Source organism: Pinus tabuliformis, chromosome X (genome assembly GCF_031772625.1).
Source record: "Pinus tabuliformis cultivar Carrire ecotype Pingquan chromosome X, CPIR1, whole genome shotgun sequence".
NCBI lineage: Eukaryota > Viridiplantae > Streptophyta > Pinopsida > Pinales > Pinaceae > Pinus > Pinus tabuliformis.
Genome location: NC_142308.1, coordinates 1,643,838,152 through 1,643,850,861, shown reverse-complemented (window position 1 = coordinate 1,643,850,861; position 12,710 = coordinate 1,643,838,152). Strand labels below are relative to the sequence as shown.

Below are 12,710 nucleotides of genomic sequence, written 5' to 3'. Positions count from 1 at the left end.
CTTGGAAAAGTCTGTATAGCAGCTCCACATGGTCATTCCTAATTCTCACCATGCAATTATTCATCCTTTTAGTTGCAATAACTTTTGTAACTATTCTGGTTCACGGATGCAGTTGTTATCTCAACATTTTCCATTGTATGATCTTGTGAAAATATAGATAAATTTACTCGTTTGCACAGTAGCTCCATATTCTGCAACCTTCAATATTTGGATACTGAACCACTTGCACATTCCAACCATGTCTTTAACTTCAGTGTTTAAGAGCTATGCTTAGTTTTACAAACTTTTAAAATCTTCCCTAGCTGTAACGATCATACACCACGAGGACCACGGAGTGACTTGTGTGTAGTAGTGATCACTACATCTGCAAACTCAAAAGGAGATGGAACTACACCAGCTGCAACAAGTCCATTTATGTGTGCCATGTCCGCCAACAACACAGCCTTTTGCTTGTCACAAACCTTGCGCATCTGAGCATAGTCATAATGGCGTGCATAAGCACTAGCACCAGCAATCATGAGTTTAGGCCTGAATAGGACTGCACTTTTCTCCAGCTGGACATAATCAATATAGTCTGTAGATTCATCCAACCTATAAGGCATTGTTTTAAAAAAATTGAAACTGCTGAGATCTTTTAAGTATCGGTCTGGTAACCATGAGAAAATTTATATGCTTCAGATTACCAGACATGGCTCAATATTGTGTAGGTGAAGAATTTTGGCTCCAACTTATGATCTCAGCACAGAATGACCAAAGAAATACATTGATACACAGCTTGACTGCTTAGAGCTGGATACATCAAACACGTCAATAAAGTGTTGATCCACAACGTTTGATTTCAAACCAGTCAATCACAGGTATTCATAAAAAATTGATGACATGCACCAACTTTACTCTTCTTATCCATCCCCTGTCAGACAGTATTATTGAGCACTGAAGAATTTTGGCTCCAGCTTATGATTTCAGCACGGAAGGACCAGGGAAATATGTTGATACACAGTTTGACCACTTAAAGCCAGATATATCAAACAGCTCAATAAACTGTTGATCTAGAACTCTTGATTTCAAACCAGCAAATCTCTGGTATTCATCAAAAATTGAGGACAAGCACCAATTTTGTACTCTTCTTAGACATCATACCAGACAGCCAGTACGATGCTTTCCTCGCTTGCAATGAAACAGCACAGGATGATTCCCAACATCCAATAAAACCTTCAATGCTTCTCGTATAACATCCTCTGGTATATTCACAAAAGGCTCCTTGTTTCCTTCGATCCCAAAATGAAATAGCTTAATTCCATGATTCTCTATAAACTCTATGTTGTCTGCTGGATACGGCTCCTGGCAAAGATAGATAATTGAGCGCAGATGAAGGGTCTCCAGAAATGGGAAGTTGATAATGTTGGGGAATCCAGACCTATACATGCCCTTGTCCACCATTGAAAAATTAAAAGGCGTAACTACAGATGACCACCATGTGGAAGATCAAGTGCCATGATGCGATCATGGGGCTTTTGTTTTTCGAGACGAGAGTAGTCGGCCTCATTGGAAAAAGCAACAGTAGATTGCAGAGCTCTTTATAGCATAGCCGATCCGGGCTTAAACAAGGGTGAACTCGAGATTTTTCGCATGGTCGCCATTTCCATAGCATTGCTTTGCGCTCATTTCTTACCCACCTTTCATACATCACCTTCAATAATTCTCTCTGAATGGCCTTCGGTACATCCTTCTTCGATTTTGTAGCTTTAGCTCTAAATTTCGATGACTTCAGCTTAGAATCTCAGGAGATTATAGACTGAGCAGTGATTTCAAACCTCCGGAATAACAAAGAGCTCTTGATTATATTTTCTTTATTAAATGATAGCCGTTAGCTTCGAATGGTTAGCAGTACTATACCCACCAAAGTAGATCACGAGATCGAAACTTGAATAGCGAATTGTTCTGTGATTGTTGTTGCAGCTTCTCTGCCACCTGTTTGCGTAGAAAAAGATTTCTTGTGAAGCCAGGCCACGAAGATAATGAACCACGTCTCTCTCTGGCACTTCATCAAGCACTTGCGCCCAAGACATAAATGTTATTTAATGAATTTTCCACCTGCCCATTATTGGTTTCACTCACAGCGGAAAGAAATCTCCACCGGCCCAATTGTATAGTCCTCAGCCATAATATGAAAGCGGTGCTCCCATATAAACCCGTGTGTTGACACATATCACTTGGGAAAAAATACTTCATTAGCATTGCATTTGTTGAGAGATTTGTATCTTCCCACTTCAGGAAAAAATATATAGGTGCAGATGAGGTAACACAACTATAAACGCCCATATATATAAGAGAATGAGAAAGAGCCATCCCCTAGTTCAAATATAGAGCAGATTTTTAATAATCCAAACATTAATTTCACCCCGACCTTATTTGAACTCTTTCGGTTGAGGAATATGTTTGAATGAAGTTTGACTGACTATGTCTTGATCTTTAGGCCGAGACTAATACTTTCAACTCAAGAACTTGAAGTTGAATGACAACAGGATTTACCAGCCTTTACCTATTAGCCATAGCCAACCAGCAGCAGATACTCCAAATAGTCCTAATATCAAAAATAGTACTAATAGATTTCCCAGTGCGTTCTGTTCAGGTCCCTTTTATCCTTTCGGTGCAGCAGTGACTATACAAACTGTAAGGTATTCATTGGAAACACCGAGCACAATACATAGGAAAAACATTCAACCTTGGGTACCATATTTTGCAGTACAAGGAATTCAAGAATTCCAAAACTTTAGATGCATTTCCTTCTTTCAAGTGATTAGCAATTAGGAAGCATTTTTATCCTGAGAAACGTTCTTTTCATTATAAAGAGCCTGAAGAACCTCGGGCAACGGTGGAGCTGACATCATTGCCTTGATATCTTCAATCTTATCTGAAAGATCTGACATAGACCTTTAAGCACATCAACCTCATCCACAGCAGTTGTAGCCAGTGTACAATAGGCATGCTATGATTTGGGCCTCCACTGAAAACTCGAACAAATCCCCAGTTTCGTAGCACGCTACGAAACCACTCAAACAGGTAGCGCTGCGAAACTGCTAAAATAATTCAGGCGCTGCGAAAACACCCACTCTTTAAGCCAGGCTAAAAATTTTTTGGCTACAGCATTTTCAGTGATAACAGTGGCTCCACTTGGGATAGTGTGCCCTTGTGGTGCACTAAGAACCTGCAGCTCCAGTACCTTATAGAATTTATTTGACAAACAGAAGCTTGCTTGACCAGCATGACTGTAGGAGAAAGACAACTACATCTACTGAAAAATAAATGCTCAATCAACCTTGAGCTTATTTGCAATTTCCTACCTACCTACCCTAACAATTCAAACTTCCCTCTGCTCAATCAATATGAAATTTCCAATGCAGCCAATCATTTGTCTTATCTGACATTTGAGTCCTTTGACCGCACCAGAGTTCAGAGCTAATATGATAGTCTGATGACCACTGCCACCGAATTTGCCTCTGATCTTCTTCGAAAAACTGAAATACTGGAGAGTGAAACTCTTCCATGTAATCAGCTACAGGATCCCAGAATACATGATCAGCTTGGTTTTCGTTGTAACTTTCCAGCTGTGCAAACTGATCTTCAACCACAGTGTTGAGGTCCTCCATCGTGAAAGAGAAAGGAACCAGCATAGTCTCCTTGCGTTCAGCTATAAAAAATTTCTGAGAATAATAATCATGATCAGGAAAACTGTATGCCTGAATTTGTCCTTCTAAGCCTTCAATTTCCTTCTCAATATCTTTGGCAAATTCATCAAAAAATTTCATCTTATCCTCTGACTTGCAGTCAAAAGATTTCAGATATGAGGATAAGGACAAAGAAAAAGATTCATTTGTTTCTTCTTTACTATGATCATTATTCCATTTTTTAAAACCTTCAACTGAGAGAGAGTCTGCCATCACCTCTGTCCTATCTGTCCATTCCTCCAAAAACATAAGCCAAAGGTCTTGAAATGACTTAATGGATTCGGCAGGCAAGCATTCAACCCACTGTTTGCATTTCCCTTGAAGTGAATCATGGAATAACATAATGCAAACATCCTCATGTTTAACTCTAAGAAGCTGTGTAAATTCACAAAAATCTGATATATGATTCAAGGTTAAACTTAAATCCTCCCCGTTGAATTTTGGACCATTCCTTAGAAAGTATGCATCCTTGGGAAAATGATTTGGGAAACCATGAATTCCTGAGAAATCTATGCATGCATACCTTGAACAAAGAAGGGCAGCTTCTGGGTCTTTCATAACTCCAGTGGAATCACCATGAATATATAAACCTTGAATTCTTCAACAATGGAGTCGCCAAGGTAGTTTTGCAGCCTTGAAAATCATTTTGAACTCCTGCTACCTTCAGAAATCCAATCTTCAAATTTCGGGAGAGAGTAAGCTTCAGGCTCCCGGCAGACGCACCAAAATGTTATCACAAAATCACTACTGAGGGCTGCAACCAAGCAAGATTTCATGTAACTCTTTCAACCTAACTTTAGATCAAAGATTAGCCTCTTTGATCAGAGAGGGCTCTCTCACAAACTCTTGATAAAAATCCTTCACTACAACAGATGGCTAACTCTTTACTCATTCATGAAAGCAAAAGCTGGTTGGATATATATCAAACTGGTTCTCATTGGGCTATGGAGTCTCATACACTAAGTAAACAAGAAAAACATAGTCATTTCATGGAAGTCAAGGCTCTTTGCATTAAATGTCAAACATACTCCATCAAAACCACAGCTTGCCAAACACACAGGAAGTCAGAGCATAAGATTATGAATTCTGAGTGATTGTGTTACAACAAGGCTGTAAAAGAACATAAAATATAAAACACCATCATTATATTTGAACACAATAATCCATCGAGAATCTTGAGAAGAAATCAACACTGTTTTACTATTACTGTCACAAGTCTTACAATGGCCCAAATAACTCTGTTTTTGTATAAAATGTCCAACTCTTTCTACATCCAACCTTGATCCATATATAGGCAAGCAAACTTAACCACCTCGAGCTTCCTCCTCCAGCATGAGGGGAGCCTCGAAGGTGGCTATTGACTATCCCTATCTAGTGCATAACTAACTTATTAATTACATAATGGCTAAACTGAAATTACAAATGGTTTTCATTTAATCAAAATCCACAATCTTTGCTCCTCGTAGCATGATGCTTTTCTGGCTCTTGACACATGTCCTTTTGCTGCTTGGGTTGAGGTGTCTTGAAGGAGAGTACACTAAACGATCTAGCTTTGGATTCTAATTGGGTAGATGGCTCATTAACTGACCAAGAGAAATGTTCTATTTTAACGGTCTCTGTCTCCCAACATTCTCCGAAAGTGTAGCAACATGTTCCCAAATCTTTTAACAACCCCAGGTATGAAATACTACCATGTTTCTGAATGTGCTGTAGGTGGTATTGATAAACAGATGTCTCTCTTCCACAACTCCCGCTCATAGTATCACACTAGCTGCTCTGCGCTTTAAAATCATCACCTACAGCAGTTTCGTAGCGCGCTACGAAACTGCTGTGTGATTTAAAGAAAATACAGTCTTCATCAATAAATTTAGCTGTCTTCGATTAACCAGGAAGAAAAGATGTATACCAATTATTGGTAATGAAGACAAAATCCTTCCCATAAGGTTCACTAAAGTGTTCACTGTTTGAGAGATTCAGAATCCTTGGAGCTTCAATGGCTGTCTCCATTCAGTGCCATCATTCTGGCTCAAAGCATAGCAAAATGTCTCAGCATGCTAACGCTTTTCCATTTTCATGTCCTGTCTTATCCACAGCGTTATTAAAAGGATATGTGATAATCTTGACACCTGAACAAAACACTAAATTATTCATATTGACCTTCTGTTCACATTTCTGGTCTTCACTCTGCCCCAACTAGATGTGCTTGTCACTGCAACATTATAACTAGAGCTATCTGTTTTCCTGAAAGTACTTGTGACCCAAGAAAAACAAAAACTTGCTATTTAAATGGCTCAAACAACCTTGATGAATGCCTCCAAACTTAATTTCTGAAATCTTTTCACAACATTAATAGTACGCATTCCTCAAATATAAAACCTTGGAAAAGTCTGTATAGCAGCTCCACATGGTCATTCCTAATTCTCACCATGCAATTATTCATCCTTTTAGTTGCAATAACTTTTGTAACTATTCTGGTTCACGGATGTAGTTGTTATCTCAACATTTTCCATTGTATGATCTTGTGAAAATATAGATAAATTTACTCGTTTGCACAGTAGCTCCATATTCTGCAACCTTCAATATTTGGATACTGAACCACTTGCACATTCCAACCATGTCTTTAACTTCAGTGTTTAAGAGCTATGCTTAGTTTTACAAACTTTTAAAATCTTCCCTAGCTGTAACGATCATACACCACGAGGACCACGGAGTGACTTGTGTGTAGTAGTGATCACTACATCTGCAAACTCAAAAGGAGATGGAACTACACTAGCTGCAACAAGTCCATTTATGTGTGCCATGTCCGCCAACAACACAGCCTTTTGCTTGTCACAAACCTTGCGCATCTGAGCATAGTCATAATGGCGTGCATAAGCACTAGCACCAGCAATCATGAGTTTAGGCCTGAATAGGACTGCACTTTTCTCCAGCTGGACATAATCAATATAGTCTGTAGATTCATCCAACCTATAAGGCATTGTTTTAAAAAAAATTGAAACTGCTGAGATCTTTTAAGTATCGGTCTGTTAACCATGAGAAAATTTATATGCTTCAGATTACCAGACATGGCTCAATATTGTGTAGGTGAAGAATTTTGGCTCCAACTTATGATCTCAGCACAGAATGACCAAAGAAATACATTGATACACAACTTGACTGCTTAGATCTGGATACATCAAACACGTCAATAAAGTATTGATCCACAACGTTTGATTTCAAACCAGTCAATCACAGGTATTCATAAAAAATTGATGACATGCACCAACTTTACTCTTCTTATCCATCCCCTGTCAGACAGTATTATTGAGCACTGAAGAATTTTGGCTCCAGCTTATGATTTCAGCACGGAAGGACCAGGGAAATATGTTGATACACAGTTTGACCGCTTAAAGCCAGATATATCAAACAGCTCAATAAACTGTTGATCTAGAACTCTTGATTTCAAACCAGCAAATCTCTGGTATTCATCAAAAATTGAGGACAAGCACCAATTTTGTACTCTTCTTAGACATCATACCAGACAGCCAGTACGATGCTTTCCTCGCTTGCAATGAAACAGCACAGGATGATTCCCAACATCCAATAAAACCTTCAATGCTTCTCGTATAACATCCTCTGGTATATTCACAAAAGGCTCCTTGTTTCCTTCGATCCCAAAATGAAATAGCTTAATTCCATGATTCTCTATAAACTCTATGTTGTCTGCTGGATACGGCTCCTGGCAAAGATAGATGATTGAGCGCAGACGAAGGGTCTCCAGACCTATACACGCCCTTGTCCACCATTGAAAAATTAAAAGGCGTAACTACAGATGACCACCATGTGGAAGATCAAGTGCCATGATGCGATCATGGGGCTTTTGTTTTTCGAGACGAGAGTAGTCGGCCTCATTGGAAAAAGCAACAGTAGATTGCAGAGCTCTTTATAGCATAGCCGATCCGGGCTTAAACAAGGGTGAACTGGAGATTTTTCGCATGGTCGCCATTTCCATAGCATTGCTTTGCGCTCATTTCTTACCCACCTTTCATACATCACCTTCAATAATTCTCTCTGAACGGCCTTCGGTACATCCTTCTTCGATTTTGTAGCTTTAGCTCTAAATTTCGATGACTTCAGCTTAGAATCTCAGGAGATTATAGACTGAGCAGTGATTTCAAACCTCCGGAATAACAAAGAGCTCTTGATTATATTTTCTTTATTAAATGACAGCCGTTAGCTTCGAATGGTTAGCAGTACTATACCCACCAAAGTAGATCACGAGATCGAAACTTGAATAGCGAATTGTTCTGTGATTGTTGTTGCAGCTTCTCTGCCACCTGTTTGCGTAGAAAAAGATTTCTTGTGAAGCCAGGCCACGAAGATAATGAACCACGTCTCTCTCTGGCACTTCATCAAGCACTTGCGCCCAAGACATAAATGTTATTTAATGAATTTGCCACCTGCCCATTATTGGTTTCACTCACAGCGGAAAGAAATCTCCACCGGCCCAATTGTATAGTCCTCAGCCATAATATGAAAGCGGTGCTCCCATATAAACCCGTGTGTTGACACATATCACTTGGGAAAAAATACTTCATTAGCATTGCATTTGTTGAGAGATTTGTATCTTCCCACTTCAGGAAAAAATATATAGGTGCAGATGAGGTAACACAACTATAAACGCCCATATATATAAGAGAATGAGAAAGAGCCATCCCTTAGTTCAAATATAGAGCAGATTTTTAATAATCCAAACATTAATTTCACCCCGACCTTATTTGAACTCTTTCGGTTGAGGAATATGTTTGAATGAAGTTTGACTGACTATGTCTTGATCTTTAGGCCGAGACTAATACTTTCAACTCAAGAACTTGAAGTTGAATGACAACAGGATTTACCAGCCTTTACCTATTAGCCATAGCCAACCGGCAGCAGATACTCCAAATAGTCCTAATATCAAAAATAGTACTAATAGATTTCCCAGTGCGTTCGGTTCAGGTCCCTTTTATCCTTTTGGTGCAGCAGTGACTATACAAACTGTAAGGTATTAATTGGAAACACCGAGCACAATACATAGGAAAAACATTCAACCTTGGGTACCATATTTTGCAGTACAAGGAATTCAAGAATTCCAAAACTTTAGATGCATTTCCTTCTTTCAAGTGATTAGCAATTAGGAAGCATTTTTATCCTGAGAAACGTTCTTTTCATTATAAAGAGCCTGAAGAACCTCGGGCAACGGTGGAGCTGACATCATTGCCTTGATATCTTCAATCTTATCTGAAAGATCTGACATAGACCTTTAAGCACATCAACCTCATCCACAGCAGTTGTAGCCAGTGTACAATAGGCATGCTATGATTTGGGCCTCCACTGAAAACTCGAACAAATCCCCAGTTTCGTAGCACGCTACGAAACCACTCAAACAGGTAGCGCTGCAAAACTGCTAAAATAATTCAGGCGCTGCGAAAACACCCACTCTTTAAGCCAGGCTAAAAAATTTTTGGCTACAGCATTTTCAGTGATAACATTACCAATGCCTTATTAATCTGTAGTGCTTCTGCTATGAACTCGGCGGGCTACGGAAGATTCTTGAACTTCTCTATTTGACCTGATAATTGAGCAATTTGCTCATCTTTTGTCTTTACCATCTGTTCATTCATTGCTTTCAATTTTGCTAATGCTTCCAACAACTCCTTTTGCTTTTGAATTGCACTCGAATCGATCCTTTGTTTCTCTTCATGCAACTGCTTATTCAGTTGATTATTTATCTGTTGTTGCGTAGACAACTACTGTTCTAATTGTTCTGCTTTCTGCTGTGCCTCCGATAGCTGTGCTTGTAGCGAAGCGATTGCCTGGTCCTTTTCTTTTAACAAATTACTCACTTCTGATGCCTTGTCCATGGTGGCCGCCGAATAGGCTCTAGCATATTGGGACAATTTTGTTAGGTCATCAGAAGGATCAAACTCCTCCTTCCAAACCACATTGGCTATCACTATTTGTTGAGGGAACAGAGAAGGTTGATCAATCCTTCTCCTTTTCCACTATCGCTTTACTATGGCCCTATGCTTTGGGCTGTAAAAGACATCCAATGGAGGTATATCCTCCACTTGCAAAATGATTCGATCCGAAGGATCTTTGGGAATTATTTCTATGTCTGTAGTAGGGGGTAGGCTGCTGGTTCCACTTGGAACCTCTTTTGATGCTGTATCCTGTGTATCAGCCGCTTTGGATGTATCGGCTTCTTTTGAGCTTTCTAGATTGCTTATGATTGAATCGAATTGCTGCCATTCCTGGAGCAACTTCGGGTCAATCTGGGCATCGACATTCATGTCCGTGCTGCTCTTGCTTGTACTGATGTTACCTGAGGCTCTTCAGCCTCAACCAGATTATAGATGCTCAGCCAAGTAGTTTTACCGAGACCAAGACATGTGGTGTCTGACATTAATCCCTTTTTACTTGGTCCCGGATCGGCAATGTGTTGTCCTGTTACTGCGGAAGCTGAAGCCGTTCCAGATTTCTTAGACTTCTTCCCCATTTGGCCTGAATTTGCTGCTTCGGAGGAGCTCTGCACAGGAGATAAAATGAACATAATGCAGAGAATAGATGGCGCAAACCAAATATGAATGAGGTCTATTAATCAATGAATAATGGAGGATTAACATAAGGTGGTCGCAGATACAATCTTTGAAGAGATTTTGGCCTTAATGTTCCATTAAATGGCCGTTTAAACATGTCAATCATTTAAATGCTCATCATATCGTTTATTGGCCGAATAATTCATTTAAGCGTGGCTTTGATGTTTTGGCGGTTGGGCGTAAGTGGATCACTATCGGGAAGAGAAAGGCCTTTAATACTAATTAAACATAATATATCCCAGCCTTATCAATCCTTTTTGAAAGTTGCACCTAGCTTTATCGTAATCGGCGATCAGAGGAATGCTTAAGTTGTTATATTGGCGTCCTTTTGGAATCCCCGATTGCCGATAGAGATATCGCCAATTCGAGTCGGGAGTTTTTAAAAGAGGGCTTTTAGATGCGTGCATGTTACATTTCCCGATCACCGATAGTGATATCGCATCGGAGCAAAGAGAGGGGTCTTTTGTTATGATCGCTTTCCTTCCTGATATCCGATAAATATTCGCACATTGTCGCATCGGGGAAAGCCAATGGGTCTTTTCTCATTCATCCTTTGTTATTGCGATATGTGATCTTGTGATCGCTTTATCGCAATAATAAAGGATTATTCATTTTTTTTATTATAAGACCGATTATTTGTTTTCTCAAAAGGTTTATAATGTTTTATTTCTTTTCGGACCTTTTGAGGAATGATAAGTTGATACCAATTTAATCTAAAAGGGACCCATTTCATATTATAGTTTTGAAAGTCAAAATTTTATGAAATGGGGGGTTGTTGTACAGCACAACAGAATGTTAGAAGGAAGGAAGGAAGAGGAAGAAAGAAATCAATGGGAGGAGATAGAAAGGCATGATTCTATGCACAAGAAGAAGAACCCACAACAAAAGCATGGGATGTCAGAGAAGCTACTGGAGTTATGAAAGACATGGATATTGATTGAGTTGCTCAGATGATGAGAAACACTTTCAATAGGGGGATAATGATGAGCCTCATCATTGGGTAACTATATGGACCTTAATTCACCTCCTAGATTAGTTTAATGAGATGAGTTAAAGTGAGATATTATGCCTAGTGGACTAATGTGAATTAAATGCAGGTTTGTGAGAGAAAATTAGGGAATTTTGGCAATATTAAAGGATGAACTCAAATGGGACAAGGAAGAGAGATTGTAGGAGGTAAATCATCCTCATTTACTCCTCCCTCATTCGAATATTCCTCCATCAATCACACTGGCTGGGAGTAAAAGCAGCCAAGTCATGAAGATCAAAAGGCAGCCGAGCAAGTGATAGTCAAAGAGTTAGTTCATCTTGATTTTAGGAGCCAATCCTCCCTAGATTTAAGGAATTCGTTGGAGACATCATTTGTATAAATAAAGAGTCCTAGAGCCTCATTAGGATTAGAATTTTTGTGGTAAAAGAACTAGTTATTTTTTAGCTCCAAACTTGTGGAAGGCATTGCTATGTAATTTTTCTTTTTGATAATGAGAATGAGCTTTTTCATGATCCATTAATGAGTTAACTTAGAGGGCTGAAGCTCTTGGGTTAGGGACCAACCTAGCAGAAAAGGCTCTGTATCTCTATTCTTAGATTAATTTCATAGATTCATAGTTGAATTTCCCATGGAAGTGCTTCATTGTAAGTAGTGTAGATTTGATTAGTTTGGTTATTAGTTTGCTTCCATTTGTGCTTTACCTTAGTATTAGGTTAGAAGGGATAAAAGGAGCATCAAAAAGCTATCAATAGGTGTCTTGGCCTCACTTCTTCCTTTAGGGATCATGATTTGAGGAAAGGACTGCCATGTAGCGCCAAAAAGACAGAATTCTACTTTCTCATAGAATTTAGAGTTTCTTGTGCTTAATCCAGCATTTGATCAGTTTGCAAGTGTAGGAAATAGCCATCATTTCTTCCATATTCAATATTAAATTATATATAATCAATGAATTCATATTATTTTGCAAATTTTCCTCATGCATCAAGTAGAAAGCTAGCTCATTAAACTCTATTTTTCTAGCTCATTGAAATTCTTCTTGTTTACAAGATTTTTGGGCAAATATCATTGTTTGATGCAGTTCAAGTGTTTCAGAAGTAGAGAAGGATTTCATACAACGAAACCTCCTTCCAACCTCATCCACCCATGATCATTCCTCACTTTCACTAGGACCCTCACCAATTTCATCATTCTTCAAGGAAACTTCTTCAAGCATGTTGAGAAAATCCAACCAGCTCCCAACCTTGGTTTTGAGTTCCAAGTGATCCTAGGCATTTTCTCACTCCATTCCATCCACCAACCACCTTCCCTAAGCCTTCCATCACCTTCAGCACCCATCATTTTTCTCTTAGTTGTATCCTATAGAAATACAGGGAA

At 39.1% G+C, this 12,710-nt stretch overlaps 1 pseudogene; it reads right to left on the bottom strand.

Moving 5' to 3' along the window:
* Positions 1 to 727: 727 nt before the first annotated feature.
* LOC149146335 (inositol diphosphatase DSP1 pseudogene) lies at positions 728 to 3,809 on the bottom strand (annotated as a pseudogene).
* Between the last annotated feature and the right edge of the window lie 8,901 nt (positions 3,810 to 12,710).